The sequence below is a fragment of the Lepisma saccharinum genome, chromosome 21, assembly GCF_977018435.1.
Source record: "Lepisma saccharinum chromosome 21, izLepSacc3.1, whole genome shotgun sequence".
NCBI lineage: Eukaryota > Metazoa > Arthropoda > Insecta > Zygentoma > Lepismatidae > Lepisma > Lepisma saccharinum.
In genome coordinates this window covers 2,845,243-2,861,983 of record NC_139249.1, presented here as the reverse complement: position 1 = coordinate 2,861,983, position 16,741 = coordinate 2,845,243, and the positions used below count along the sequence as shown (strand labels likewise).

General features: G+C 40.3%; 1 protein-coding gene across 1 annotated transcript in view; it reads left to right on the top strand.

The window, feature by feature from the left end:
* The first annotated feature begins 1,716 nt into the window (after nt 1–1,716).
* The window catches only part of LOC146004296 (uncharacterized), a 953,900-nt gene continuing 938,875 nt past the window's right edge, over nt 1,717–16,741 (top strand). The window contains exon 1 of the mRNA XM_083143016.1: nt 1,717–1,779. The gene's annotated coding sequence lies outside the window, so the exon portion shown is untranslated. The remainder of the gene's footprint in view (nt 1,780–16,741) is intronic.

Here is a 16,741-nt window from a genome sequence, read left to right as displayed (position 1 = left end):
CATATTGCAACATCAAGAGGATAGCTCCACTTTTTTAAACTTTTTGCCTATAATATACAGGGTGTCCGAGAAGTCCCAGTACCCCTAGGTTTGAGTATTACAGAGAACATTGTCATTGTAATTTTAGTTGTGCTGCAACCAAAATCCTCATTATGTGCAAGAGGTGGAACGAAAACCACTCATGTTATGATATGGGCCGGGATGACGTCACGATACTTCTTCGGACTATATTTTTTTGACGAATGTGTGAATGGACATTCTTATTTACACATGTTGCAAACGTGGACAATACCTCAGCTGCAAGAGAAGGGAATCATGGATCGTGTGTGGGTACAGCAGGACGAGGCTCCACCCCATTTTGCTCTTCAGCTGCGTGATTTTCTTAATGAGCAACTTCGGCGTGGTTCTCCAACATCTCCATCCACATTGAAATGGCCAACACGAAGCCCAGACCTTACAACACCAGACAACTCATTGTGGGGAATAATCAAGTCACATGTCTCTGATCGTGGGTAGAGGAAAGATGAAGAATTGTGCGAAAGTGTTGAGGAAGCCTTTCGAAAGATAACTCCTCAGATGCTCCGCTACATGTCAAGAAGGACATGGAGACGCATACATCTGTGTGTACAGCATGATGTAGCACATGCAGATCCACTGGATACATAGTTCGTATATGTAAGTACTGAACTATAGTATGTACTAAATAAATAAACTATAATTACACTGACATTGCTTTCTGTGATACTCAAACCTGGTGGTACGGGAACTTCTTGGGCACAGTGTAGAATACATTATTTTCAGTCTGCAATATAAAGGATATAGTTTTTTCTCGCTCCCTTTGCTCAAAATGCAATAGTTTTTGTAACTTTGTACTTGTAGCTTAGAAACAAGTATCTCATTTGTCTTTCTTCTTGGTGATATGGTATAAGAAGTACAAAATGCTGACGAATACGTGCAGGTGTGTTTGGAAATAGAAAACCTCGTTTTCTGCAACTTTTTACAAAAGTTGAGGATGAGTGTTGATTGGATGAAATTCATGCTGGAACATTCACATGGAAAATCCATGTCCAGGCCGGGTTTCGAACCCGTGACCTCGGACATCGCAGCGCGTTGTGCTAACGACTCCAATTCTCATAAGTATAAATGGCCATTATGCCGTTACATCGTCGCTTTGTAATCAAGGGGTGTCTGGTTCGATACCCGATAGAGGCACGTATTGGTTGGGGCTCAACTTTAAACTGTAGCTCCCGTCCCAGTTAGCTCATCTGTGCATACAAATGGACTTAATACTCAAACAAAGAGAATGAACATTAATTTGATCTAAGTGCACCGTCGAAACAGGAAAATTTATAAAACTTGCGGGAGGAAACTGGCTTAAAAGACAGCCTCTCGACTGACGAAACCTCGAAGTCCAGGAGACCGTTAGGTTGATAGTTTGCGTGCCTCCAGATTAGTTTTTAAGCAGCCGACGAAGGCCCCGCGCCATAAATCGGAAAGAGGGGAAGGAAGCGAACTCTTTTCCCACAGAATATGCTTCAAAGAGCGTCTGGCAGGTGTCGGGTCGATCGGCCCCTCTCCGATCGATGCCCACGCCCTCTGCCTGCCCCTCCCTCACTCGCGTCGCGACTCGTGCCGGGAACAGAACACCCTTCACGCTCGTCCGTGCATTGTTGGGAGCCATTGTTGTGAAAGTGCAGCATGTACATGCCTGTGGCGGGTGGTTCGCCCTCCGAACAGTTCCAACCCTTCAGGTGGCGCTAAAAGGACCCTCAGCTTCAGGTAAGTTTCGGCGGAACTCGCTCTGTAACTTGACACCCCTTTCCTTCCGGGCCCCCTTAGAGCCCTGGTCGAAACTTTTGAGGATGTTACGGTACCCTCCCCCCTTTTCGTACCCTGTCGACATCCTCGGACAGGCAGAAGAAAGAAATTAATTGTGCGTCTGGAAAGAAGAAAACTAGTGTCAAATTACATCGGAAGCTGTTATCAGTTTTCTGTTTTGGTCTTTCAATAAAAGGTCAAGCCAAGGTCGGGTGAGGTGAGCGGTGGGGCGTGGCATAACTTAGTTGCCCCCCTCTCACCCTCGAATCAATTCGCGTGTGGTCGGCGAAGGAAACTTTTTCTACCCCCTGCGCTTCGTGGGGTTGTCTTACGAGAAAAGTATGCTGTGAAAAATTGTACCGGAAAAAATCCAGTGCTACACGTTTCTTTTCTTTATTACCGGAGTTGTCTACGACGCAAGGTATCCCAGGTTCGAAACTCTGCCGGGATATTAATGTTGTTTCTGACTGTCCCTTCATCCTCGTCTTCGCGATTAGCTAAACGTGGCAGAAAAGCGAAGTAAAACGAACCGAATGAAATCAAATTACTGGAGTTGTAACAGACAAGTGTAGCACAGTGACGAAGTGGCTTGTTCGTGCATTGTTCATTCGTCCTGAGTTCGATTCTGCTCTCCGCCTGATGACAGTAAGTTTCCTTGGCAGACAAGCACATGTCAATAAAATGAATGGAAAATCCACAAATTTCTTTGATCTGTACTAACAACCAAATAGCTAGCGGTACAGGGGCGACGAACCTCTATCCATCTCGGAGACTTTGAGTTCCGGACCCGTAATCTTTCTACCGAAAGTTCCAGGTTCTTCCGTTGTCAGTGTGCGCCAATTTAATGCAACCACCATTTCACTTTCATCGTCGTGGAAAGCGACTTAAATTAAGATAAACTGAAAAATATACTAAAACCATTGGAACTTAAGCACCGGTATTCATTTGCCCCCTATCAACCAGTGATAAGGCGCCTGTCTTTTACTAACAGGGCAAAGATTCGATCTCCTGTCGACACAGGCGATTCATTCCATGTTCATTTAGTACAGTCAGAAACAAAAGGGTTCCCCAATGGCCGAGTCTTGCAATCTCGCCACCAACCGTCCTAGATTCGAATCCTGGCGGTCATGGCTGTTCCCTTGCGAGTGCGGCGCTACCAACTTCATCTAATCATACCTCATCCCCAGGAGACGACCCGTACGAGTCCCAAAACCAAGTAATATAAGATAAATGCACAATGGAATTTGAACAAAAGTGAGTCGTCAGATGAAATTATTTTACCCTCATCTTGTATTTTATACTTAACGAACAGAAAAGATTCACCCACGCGAAGTTATGTTTTGTCCAATCAAAAGCGTAGGTAAGAATTCAGGATGCGCTATCGTCATTTTATAAAATAAAGGGGGGGGGGAGAGACCTCTAGCTGTGCCCATCCACCACCCGCACACATTCATGGCTGTGTGCTTATGTTCCTGGTGCCTTAGGCTTAGACCAGGACGTCTGTTCCGCGAAAATTGTAGGATTCCCTGTTTATTTTTATTAGCTTTCTAAAATTTATTGACTACTAACTGATTACCCGGCATTACCCACGTATTTATTTATCCAAACCTTGTATTAAACAGGAAAATATTCTAGCTATAGTGTAAAATGTAACTATTTTTAAATGTGATATCGTGAATGTTACCAATTAGCTTAGCAACTCCGAAAACTATGGTTTCGACACTAATCTAGGTCATTTGTGGCATTTTATTTTTTACCCCCTCTCACCCCCCATGCCGATAGGTATTGACTTTGGAGTTGAACCGCATTGGGAGTGTCACGAAAACTATGGATTCCATTGGCAACACAGCCTGAATGTTAGACAACCAGATAAACACTATCGTTGTGCGGATTGCATAGAGTCACGGATGTCTGTTCGTGCGGAATTTAATATCGGTGGTTCTCGATTATTTTTAAATGTCACTCCTTTCCACCCAACCCCTAGGGGTGCCAGGGTTGTCTTACCCTCATAGTATTTATTTCCAGATTGCAAGTGATACGCGTACCAAGTTTGGTTGAAATTGCTCCAGGCGATCGAGAGTTATGCCGGAACAAACAAATATACACACCTACACATATACATCCATTTTTATATACACTGCTGGACAAAGAAACCGGACACTTACATTTTTTGTGATAACGCATAAATTCTGATTCGAAGGCTAACTAAATTATTGGAAATATATTCAACAGAAAACAAAAAGATGTTCTACATACATTAATAAGTTAAATTAGAACAAAAACGAAAGTTACGGGAAACTACCAAACTGACAGCGTAATTCATAAGTAATTGCAATTCAGATGTCAAATATTAAGGTGTCCGTTTTTTTTTTTTTGTCCGGGAGTATATATAGAGAAGAGATTCTTATGGTTATAGTTGTCATTTAATATGAACAACCCACTTTTGGAAGTACCTCATGAGCTTCCTATGAGGGATCAAGTCAGTATGAGAAGACCTAGCGCCGAGATCAAGAAGGCTTGGAGCCTTACCTCTAAAGCAAAGCCACTACCTCTTTCGGCTATCTTCGAGAATGAGGATGAGCGATGAATTGAGGAAATGCATGGAAGGAAAACCACATAGAAGCAATCTTTCCACACTGTGATTTCAAGTCAAGACACTACGAAGTAGGGCGTAGGACAAACACAGGGAGTGGAAGGTAACAATATTTATCACGTGGACATCTTTATCGTTTTAACAATTCAGTGCTGACCGGCAGACAATGTTTGTCCGATATAAAGTGTACCGAAAATATAAAATTGTTGGTATAATTATTTTTTTCAAAGATGGCATTGAGGTATCACTCACTTCGCGATCGAATTTAAAAACTACTTTCAAATTTTATTTTGTAGCTGGTTCAAACATATATTACACTTAAAATATAGATTTATCCTTGATAATATAATGTACATTGTTCTCAGATTTACTTTGTTGTACTACTACATTTGTGTAATTGGTGTGAGAAGAAGGAATAATAATGAACGGAAATTAAAACAGAACGGCCACAATGGTACGAAGATCCGTGTTCAACCGGATCTAGAACCAGTGCTGTGCGTCTATGCGTAAACAACGATAGTCTACATTCTACACGTAGACTATTTTATACACGTAGATTACGTAATATATGTAAACAACATGGCGAAAGGTGATAACTTAGCAAAGGGCGCCGTGGAATTAAAACAAAATTATACTGCGTATCAGTTGCTGATGTGTGAGGAGAACTTTTCATACTCTTTCTTCCAAATTCGAACAATTTCTCACCTAGAAAGAAACCTAATATAGGCAATATTCTAGTGTTTTAGGAAAAGACCACTCTTGCCTCACGACTGCCATCTGGTGTTGTTTTTTGCATACTATTTATCTTCTTCCATAGTTGATAATAGAAGAAAAGAGAAATTTTGTTGTAAATAGGATTCTTTTCATTTCGTTAGAAACAATACAGTTGAAAGTGTCATTTTCCTTTCATGAAACCCTTGAAAAATTAATTTTAATGCACTTTATATTGTCTACGTAGTCTATGTAAACTACAACCCAATGTAATCTACGCGTAGATTACGTGTAGACAACGCATATAGACGTAAACTTATAGTCTACGGCACATCACTGTCTAGAATCCGAAACGTTCGGGATCGTGAACAACTTATTGAAACATTGGAGTGTTCACGGAGGGGCATATGGGGCAGTTGTCCACCTAATATCTTCACTTACTAGGGCCTCCCCCATGGCGCAGTGGTATCGTCGTTGCCTTGTAATCAAGGGGTCGATACTCGGTGGAGGCACATAGTGGTTCGGATCCCACTTTAAACTGTAGGTCCAGTCCAGATTAGCCTTACTGTGGACTTAAAACACAAACTCAATCAATCAATATCTTCACTTAGGAATTCAGTATGTCGCCGTTAGTAAACAATATTATACTCTTAAAAAATGACGAATCATTACCAAGCCGATGAAAGTTCGAAGCAACTAGCAAGATTATTTCTTATGTAATTGGCTGCGTCAAGTGGCCGCGGTGGCTCAGTCGGTAACGCGTCTGACTACCATGCTCAAGGTCCCGGGTTCGATCCCCGGCCGGTTCAAATCCGGGAACTTTTCTAACGTTGGAAGCGGCCCCGGCGCCCACCCAGCGTCGAATAACATGGGTACGTGGGGGAAACCCTGGGGGGTAAAGGCGGTCAGGGGCGTGATGCTGATCACATCACCCCCACTCACGACCGGATCAAGAAAGTGTGGGGCGTTACCCCCACACCCGCTATACGCCTTCATGGCGTGGTGCTAAGCACAGGGGAGCACTTTACTTTTTTTTATGTAATTGGCTGCGTCAGTGACAAACCGGAAGTGTTTAAAACTCCTGTAGCAACTTAACATAGACTAACATTGTAAGATAGTATATTTTATTAAGATCGCAGAACTCCGTTCGATTGAAGTCTTTCATATGCTATCGAATATGTCTATATAAATATATGTGCATTCAATTCGGAAAAGTTTGTACCGGCCTCTGTGGCGTAGTGGTTAGCACAGTGCTCCAAAAGTGCGGCCTCGAATCTTGGACTGAGAATGGGTGTTCCTTCCTTCATCAATTTCATGTCATCACTTCCGTTCATCTTCATTAACCAAAAGTGATAGAAAAGCGAAGGGAAATAGAGGGAAATCAATTTACCGCAAGCGTTTGTAGTGAAAGCTTCAGTTAAAAAAAAAAAAGATGCATGAATTTTGTTTAGAGTCGGCTTTCTTTGATTTGGAGTAAATATGAGTTCATTTCCGCATGACAGATGTGACATATTTATAATTAAGCCTAAAGGGTGTAAGGGGTGCCTTCCACATAGTACATCCTAGACTGCATTTTGCAGACGAACGAGGCTCTGGTGACCCTAACTAAACTAACTCTCTAGCCTTCTTAAACCCGAAGGTTCATGGCTGCAGCAACACAGGCCTTCCATCTTTCCCTATCTTGAGCAAGATGTATATACTCTTTTCCATCCCTACCGATTTCCCTTAGGTCCATCTCAACGTTGTCCCTCCATCTTCGTCTTGGCCTTCCTACAGGTCTCTTACCATCAGGTTTCCCAACAAGAATCCTGTAAACTCCTCTTTCCTCTCCCATTCGTGCCACATGGCCTGCCCACCTAAGTCTTTTTGATTTCATTATTCTAATAATATCTGGACATGAATACAAATTATGTAGTTCTAAATTATGTAACCTTCTCCACTCAACTGTCTCCTCATCCCTTTTAGGTCCAAATATTTTCCTAAGGATCTTATTTTCAAATACTCTCAATTTATGTTCCTCTTTCAATGTAAGGGACCAAGTTTCACATCCATATAATACTACAGGCAAAATTACTGTTTTGTATATTTTAACTTTTAGTTTCTTAGATATTAAACGAGAAGACAAAAGTTTATGAAGAGAGAAGTAACATGCATTTCCTGAATTAAGCCTACTTTTTATTTCCTCTTTACTCTTTAATATAATTTTCATTTGTTAATATTACTCCTAAGTATTTGAATTTGGAAACTGGTTCAAACGAGTTGTTATCAATAATTAGATTTTGATTATTACCTAACACTTGCTTTCGGCGACCCTGGCCAGTATAATTCTGTGTGTTGTCCTGTTTTTTGTCCTTATGTGTGTTGAGTGCCCGTTAACAGCCTAAGCTTTTAACGGAAGTCAGAATATTTTAAGATTTTAGTTATGTAACGTTAGAGTTGTTATTTGTAACGGCAAGGGGCTGGATCCCGTATAATGCGACGGGTGCAAAATAACCCAAGTGCTGACCCACCCAAAATTTTAAAATCATATTCAAATAATTAAGCTTAAAATTACATCACATGTACACTGGAATGGAATTTTCGCGGGTCCGGCCCTATTCTAGATACACCACTGTTTTGTGTACATCAATACTTTAAAAGAGTGAGATAGGAGATACTTTTTGTTTTCCCCTTCCGAAAATGTTTGATCAAGGCTTTTGTCCCCCTAATCAGAAGTGGGCGCACGCCTTTGCGCTCAAAATATGATACCCCCGTGATACTCTCTCGAAGCGCTAGGGTTTTTGTAACGAAAGGAGCATACTAGTTTTCATCAGCTTGTTTAAACAGATTTTATATTTTTTTATATTTACAATTTTATTGATAAAATTGTACCACTTCTCTACATAAACATAGTGTCAGTTTGCGGTTAAGAATATGCAAAGAAAAAAAAACGAAACACAATTCATGAATTCCGGTCAGCGGTAAAATGCCGGACCTTCCGTGCCGGAGACCCGGATTTGATTCCTGCTCCTCAGATAACAATCAATACGGCATCGACCACAGGGATGAACCACGTCGTCACGTTTTTGCGACCTTTTCCATCTAACGTCGGCTCCTTCCACGATATGATCGTGCGCTGGATGAATATATTATCCGGTGTACACCAGTGAGCATAAGTTCCACATCCAGCGATCCTTTATTGCATGTAACCTGCTATGAATTCGATATTTGCGGTTTGCATACCTTTTAAGAAGCAGAAACTCTTCTATTCCATCCATCGCACCAGAGATTATCCAGTTGGCTGTTTTTCTTTAGTTTTTCACACTTCTTGGTGTTAATATATGATAATTCTTGCTTATATAATTATCTTATTTTGTTTAGGAATGGGACTGATTTATCGGTACTCAATCGGTATTGGCTGATATAGGCATATCGGTTTATCGGTAAAATTATCGATTATTTTACCGATCCGATATATTGATAAATATCTGATAATTTAATGCTGTACTTTCTAAAAACTAAATGTCTAAATATGCAATTTCTTTTTCACTGCAGTCACCTTGAAACAAACATTTATTAAGGAGGTCAATGAACCTTTCAGCTTCTTCAAGGACCATTTCTACGTAATTTTATATCGGATCGGTAGAATATCGGTTATCGGAAAATTTTATATCGTTACTCTAGCGGTATCGGCCAAAATTTCATATCGACCCATCCCTAATTTTGTTATTAGCTTCTGCGCACTTTATTCAAGGAAAATGTCTGAGATTAAAGAGGAAATTTAATGACGAAGTTTGCGCTCTGTGATTTCTGAAACAAAAGTCTAATTTTTTGAGATTTCAAAACTTATGAAAGCATTAATTCTTTTGATTTGGTGATAGAACATGAAATAAATAACATTCTGATCTCATTTCTGATTTTTCACTCAATTTTTGGGGCGAAGTCGTTTCCTTGTTTTGTTTTGGATATTCTGTGAGAATACTAATGAATTGAACATTATTTCCATGGATCGGTGTTCCTTTGTGTCACTAATCCTCATTCCTTATCGTCGCGATTAGCCAAAAGTGAAGGATGAGTGACGCGTTGCGTCATGCACTGCAACTTTGAGATTATTGTAATTTGGCATTGTAGACCAAAATACCAATAACTGTATTGACGCAGGGGGTTGCTATCATTTCATACGTTTTGTCCAAAACTATTGACTTCCCCGAGTGTGATCCATGCTTTTGATTGGTTGCACGAATTGTCTGTTGATGGGAAGAAAATAATGGCAGTGGCAACCATGATTAAGTGTTAACTGGTTGCATACATACAGAATTACATATTTTTTCCTTCGTCGCCTTATAATTCAAGGGTTTGATACCTGGTGGAGGCATATTGCACAGTGGTTTGGATCAGACTATAAACTGTAGGTCCTTTCCCGATTAACCTATATGTGCATAAAGTGGACTTAAAAACTAAGAGAATTAAATAGTTCTAGAAAGGTCATACTAAAAAGAGAACTGTGTTCAAGCGACTCAATGTTGCCAGGATTTTCACACCAAAATTTGGTCAACGTTAAACCTTGGCTGTGTTAAATTGATGTTGTTCACAAATATTTGTGTTATTTTGACACCACTGAGATTAAACGCTGACGAAATTCTGGTATAGACCTCTGAGATCAGTCTTATGATGCACAGAGTCGAAACGAGACTCCAACAAGCCAATTATGAAAGTCTAAGATTGCTTTCCACCTATCCAAGCGGCTCCGGCGCCCACCCAGCGTCGTATAAAGTGGGTACCTGGAGGAAAATCTGGGGGGTAAAGGCGGGAAGGTGCATGGTACTGATCGCATCATCCCCAGCTTCGACCGTGATCAAGAAAGTGTGGGGCCCTAACTTCAAACCCCCTATACGCCTTCATAGCGTGATGCGAAGCACAGGGGCGCACTTTACTTTTCTAAAAAATATTGCTTTCAGTTCACTTTATGCAAAGAAAGCCTAGTCGGAATTGTACAATAGTATCAGAACCTATTTATGCGTACATACAAATGCCTACACCTGGTATCGAACATGGAACCCCTTGCTAACAAGCCGATATACTTGCCAGTACACCATTGGAGAGACAAATTGTTGCTGCGAAAAGTTTCATGCCTTGATGACCCCTACACGCTATGTAAACTTGTCCATATGCGTGCGTGTATGTATGTTGGTCCACACACATGCACACATATGGACCTCCGTGGACACGAATGCAGATATGATTATATAATGGGTACACTGTTGTTCATATGTTACATCGAGCGAATGAAAACTATTGTTCATTTTGTTGTGCTTTGACGGAAGGTGCCTGCTAGTATGTGCGATGCATTCCGTGCAAACAGCGTGTTCCAACGCCGTAACATGCTGACGCGGTGATATATTGTCACGGAAAGCTCTTTGATGTGCAAATCGCTTAAATAGTGTTCGCTGGAGACACGTGTCCACCCCATACGCGTGTTTGGTTCTCGCGTTCTTTCGGTTGACATACGAGGCTGTTTCCATACTGATGAGGACTAGGAAGTTGAAGACCTATAAATTGCCAAAAAAAACCTATAAAAAAGGACATAAAAACGGAAAAAAGGACGTATAAATGTGGTCCAAATTAATTAAAAACTTCAGTTTTAATTACATATTTAATGAATAAAAAAATTCAAAATTCTGGTGGTATGGAACACACAGTGCGAAAAAGCAATATGAATGAAATGCATCTTCTTCCAGACATTATATATTTTTTTAGATTAACATAATTTGAATAATTATATTTGAAGAATCATATTTGACTTAACCACACTAGGGTTACAAAAATAGGACTTCGGATCCTATTTCAGTCGTCCAAAAATATTTTTCTCACATTTCAGGGATGGTTAAAATATATTTCTTTTTTTATTTCTTTACTACAGAAAGGTCGTTTAAGAGGTGATGAACTGATGATGATTCGAATTGAGAATGGACAGTAAAAACGTAGTCGAAAGAAGGTGAAGTTGCAAACAAAAAAGCCGTTAAGACCTAAAAAGGACTAAAAAAGGACCAATAAGCCAAAAAAACGCCGAAAAAGGCAAAAAAGGACAAATAAAACCCACCTTTTTCTGGCCTACAATGACCCAAAACGAACATATATTATGTTGGGCCTCGTCTTCGGACACTAGGGGAAAAAAAGGATATTTCCTCAACTTCCAAGCCCTACTTCATTTAAGAATTTATTGAAATCTAAGTACGAAGTATTAATTTATAAAGCATTAAAAAACAATTGACTAAATATAAATGCAAATATTCAGAAAAAGTTTTCCTTGTAAAATAGCTGCCTGTCAGTACGCACCACTGCAGGTTCAGCCTGGATTAGCCTTTCTGTGCATGAAGCGGACTGACAAAACACACTTAAACGAACTCATTCATTTCACCTTACAACACTTCATCCTGATCTTTGCGATTAGCCAAAGGTTCTAGAAAATCCACGTGAAATAAACAAATCAACAAGGGAGGGGCGTGGAGAGGGATTATGTCCATAATACATCCGTAAGAATTATACGAAGTCAGAGCAACTGTTTGCCTCGTGGTATCTTAACCAATAAAATTTGCGATGGTATTTGGATCACACCAGCAATGTCATTTCTAACAAAAACACGCCCAATTAAATATTGATATATTTATATTTGCCGTCGGCATCTGCAATGTACCAGAATTTGAACAGAATTAATTGATTTAATTACATTTTTGTGTGTCTCGTTACTCTGTCACGTGATCCACGCTTTCGCTTAAAAGCCACGCTTCGGGACGGACGCCTGGGAATGAAACGGTTCATACGCATGAAAATTCCGTAATTTGTAATCCGATTCTCGCCAGGGAACGCGATAACGATAATTTTGTGCACAGCTCTAGAATGATTTGCTCCCTAGATGTTGTCGCCACCTTGGTTCACTTGCAGCGAATACAAATGGCGCTGTAATTAAACCCGGTTCTGTTCGAACCAGATGTCGCTAGTGTTGCATGCTGGATGCAGTTATTGGGTGCTGACTTCACATCGTTAACTGGCTTCAGAGTCTGGATATGCATGAATTCAAGGTTAATGCCCTTTAGGTCTATCAACTGACACAGTGAAACGTGTAAATCTCGTATCTTTGAAATGGTTTAGTGTGCAACGTCCCCCGATTGGACACCTGTCGTCAGAAAGTTAGTCCGCTACTCCTTTAGTCGGGAACATGAGAATCTTTGCAAATCATCAGGGCTTGCTGGGCAGAAAAGAAACACAACACAGTATTCAATGTTAAACGCAGTTTTATACTCACTTATATTTCCTATCGTATGTGGACTTACAAGCAAGGTACAGATTTGCTTACGTTTCTGCCTGAAGAGGAACATTCTATAGCATATTAAATCACATCACAATCACTAAACACACTTGCATATAGAATTAACGTTGGACAAGACAAACGTAAATACACGAACGTTTCTGTACTTAATTATTATTTCCGAGTATAGCTAGAATGAAACGAAAACAATTTCCAATTACACTATTCGGGCATTCCATTAACCGTTACCACGTTTCTGTTGATTTCTCACCTTCATCTGTTTTCTAACTGAGTCTGTCGTCAGGTGAAAAATATTCAGGTGGGTTCACTTCCTCTTCTGAGATGAGAAAGTGACGTCAACACGAACAGATTATGACGTATTTATAAACATATACGCAAGCTCAAATCACAACTGTATCAATCTAACTATAGTTGTCTGTGACAACTTGCACATTATTTGAAGTAAGAAACATTTTAAAAATTTTAACTTCTTACAAATATAAAACGTTAAACTCTCAGGTTCGTTTCAAGTGCAGCAGCCGATAAAGGTAAACTTTTATGCATTTCTGTGTGTATTATGATGCATCATTAGTTCATGCATTTTAATCATCATCATCGCGATTACCGACAAGAGGCAGGGAAGCGACGTACGATAACAAAAATGTCTGCAACGACAGAGAACCATTTCTGTTAATAAATAAACCAGAGTGTTATGTAGGTGAATATCAGCGAGATTGCTGTTCCTTGAGAAGCCATTACGTAGGCTTACCAAATCGGCAATTTAACCCGAGAAAGCCCATGACTTTATTTCTGTGAGTTTTGTGATCATATTAACAAGATTTATTGGTTTTGCATCAAAATGGAATATAATGAAGAAAAAATAAAGATTTTATTATCCTGCTCGAAAATACAGGGGTGTCACCTGTAGGTGACATTGGGCATTCAAGGTACCAAAATGAAGATAACGTGAAACTTATACCATGGAACAACTTTGTTTTACACCTCCCTTCTCATTTTTATGTAACACAGATGATATTACCAATGTCAGAACTTGACATTACACTTTTCCTGTTCATGCATGTGCATACCAACAGTGTATGTAATGCTACACCGCACCTCATACACATTATCCGTGTCCTCTTGTGGCAATGTGCACATCTTCTTTTGAGAACACTCTACCTGCACATGTTCTGCAATGTTGATGTCTTATCTGACTTCATTTGTTACACGCAAGGACTCAGAACCAATTTGGGGACTTCTGTAAGGAGGGTTTCCATGTAAACGGCTGTATGATTCCACCAGTGATCGTCGGAAGTCACAATATGTCACATTTTTGCAATCCAGTTTCTTGAAAATCAACCATGCATTGTGGCATGCTGCACAGATAAACTCTGTCACGTTTTTTTGCAATTTTGGTGTGAACAGAGGAATTATGAAACTGACACATTTTTCAAAATAAATTGAGAAACCCTGTTAGGTATTTCATGGGTAATTTTAGTGTGAACAGACAAACTCTGAAACTGACACATTCTCTTAAGGGCAATTTTAGTGTGAACAGAGAAAATGGGAGACCGACACATTTTCCAAAGGCAATTTTAGTGTGAACAGAGACAATCTGAGGCTGACATATTTTTCAAAGGCAATTTTAGTGTGAACAGAGACAATCGGAGACTGGCACATTTTCTAAGGCAATTTTAGTGTGAACAGGGACAATCTGAGGCTGACATATTTTTTAAAGGCAATTTTAGTGTGAACAGAGACAATCTGAAACTGACACCTTTTTTTTTAGACAATTTTGGTGCGAACATAGAAAGTTTGAAAGTGACACGTTCGTGTTCCCACACAGAAACAGACCACGACGACAAAACAGCGCACCTCGATCAAGGACGCATTTAACTTTACAATGAGGCAGGATTAGGCGGCAAGTGACAACCAATCGCAACACCGCTCTCGGCCATGACGTATATGCCGAACAGAGATTTAAATCACATGGATGTCCAGAAACAACACCGCCGGTGATTGCCCGTAATAAGCTAAACCTTCTTGTATTATCACAGAATAATGGTTCCGTGTAATTGCCGAGCGCAGCTCATTTGTTTGCATTTCCCATAATTCCATCGCAGCTGACTGGAGGCCGAAATTAAATTGCAGTCGAGTGATGGGAGATATGTATCCCGCCGATTGCTTTCATGATTAGGTACACGCGTTTTCCGCGTGGGAGGCTGTGTTATGCCCCCTAAGCCCCCAGCGTGCGGTCGGGAGGGTTGGTCATATCTACATATTTCTATTAGAAGGGTAGAAGCCCGCTTTCATGTTTTTGTAATTTATCATAAATGCTGTTTCCAAGCAGGGGCATGTTGGACAGGAACATGTATCCCATAACAAGGTACAAACATGGGCGCATTTTATGGGGGGCGTCCAGGAGCCAGGTCCCCTCCAGAAATACACTTGTTTGAATTTGTAGGCAAGAATTAGATTGGGATCATATGACTTTGAATGGCAGTACCAAAGAAGATTTGTGCACACCACTAATTATAATAATATGCATAAAATATTAATTTAATTAATATCCAACTGGATCTAACATCCTTTTTTGTTATTAAACAAATATTCATTTCTTGATCTATTTGACATTAATTCCCTTGCCAGGGCAGTTGTTTTCGTACAAACTTTAGCGATCATAACTACACGTAATCTAATGTATACGCCCTGTTATGTCTCTATTCTTCCACCGTCTTTTTACCTATTCATGTAATAATAATAGAATATTAATTTATTTACATTTTATGAATGGACTAATACATTACATTAACGTATTAATTAAAACATTTATATTATTATTTCTAAGACACTTGGTCCTAACCCCCTGATAAATTTGAAGATTATTATTATTAAACTTAATAACTAATAATTATTACCAACTATTAATAACTATAAATAATATTGGTGCCAAACTATTATTAATGTTGTTATTATAACCTTGTCCTGCTCCTTGGCCGTGCGAGCTAAGGCGCTGTGCTTTGGGCTCCGACTGCGGGACGGCGTGGGTTCGAGTCCGCCTGGGTTTAGTCTTTGGGTTCTCGGCCTGTATATAGGACCGGTGGCAACCCACCATCGTGAGGAAATTGGAGAGCTACGAGTGAGTACCTTTGGAGAAAATACTGTCGGTTTGTATCAGATGGATTGCAAGGACCAACTCTACAACGAGATCTTTCGAACACACGGGGTTGTGCGCAACAGCGCCAACTTCCGCCACCCGCCTAATTCCATGGCCGTGCGTTTCAAAACTGGAACACACACATATATATGCATTTATAAATATTGTGTGTGTGTGTGTGTGTGTGTACCCCACCGTTACTGTGCTACTATCGTTCCACATTTACAGCTGCTTGTTGTCGCACTGTCCAACGTAGTCGCCTTCTTTTGTTTCGCGACCAACGTCGCCGTTATTGGTCTGTGTGCAAACGACGCTGCAAGGAATCAATCTTTTGAGAATTTGCTTCCCCCCTCGGAGTGCGCCGCCGCCCGTAATGGTTCCCAGAGGACTCTGATGCAACGCCGTGGAGGAAGCATCGATCAGCGTTCCTCCCAGTTGTTTGCCGATAGTTGGACAACTCCGAGTTAAGGATTATTGCCTCATGTTCGAACCCGTAGTCTCGCACGTGCAGCGGGAGGAGAGGAGAGGAAGTTTCAAGGTTTCTTTCCTGTTCGTTCTCATTGAATTTCGATTAACACGAATGTAAAGTCGGTTTTTATCAATTTCACTCTCAAAATTGGAAATACAGTAAAACCTTGGTTCTACGTTTCTCGCTAGTATATTTTCTCATTTTTCTAGGTGTTTATTGCATTTTTATTATACGTACCCTTTTCTAGCTGTATTTTGCTACTTCTCTCTCGCTTCATGTATTTATGTTCTCCAAAATTGTAGGATTTGATAGTTATATACAGGGTGTCGCAAAACTCTTTCAACAACGCTTGGGTGCTGGTAGATATCATAAAAACATGTAACTTTTCCCTATAAAGTTCACCTCGAAAGCGCTTAGTTTCTGCGCTATAAGCGCTTAAAATCTATCCTGTACGTATGCAACCCATCACAGCAAACGCTTCCTCTGACATAACTACCAAGGGCCCGTGGCAGGGTTGCCACCAGCGTTCCTCGTTAAGAGAGACGACTTGAAAACAACAACTTGGGAGTCTTGCGTGAGCAAAATCCAAAACATTAATGGTACTTGCGATGTTGTAAAAAAGCATTGACAGTATTTATAAACTGACCAAGACAAATAATGAGCAGACTGAAATTCAAGATTAGCTACTCATTCTAAAATATCTCCATA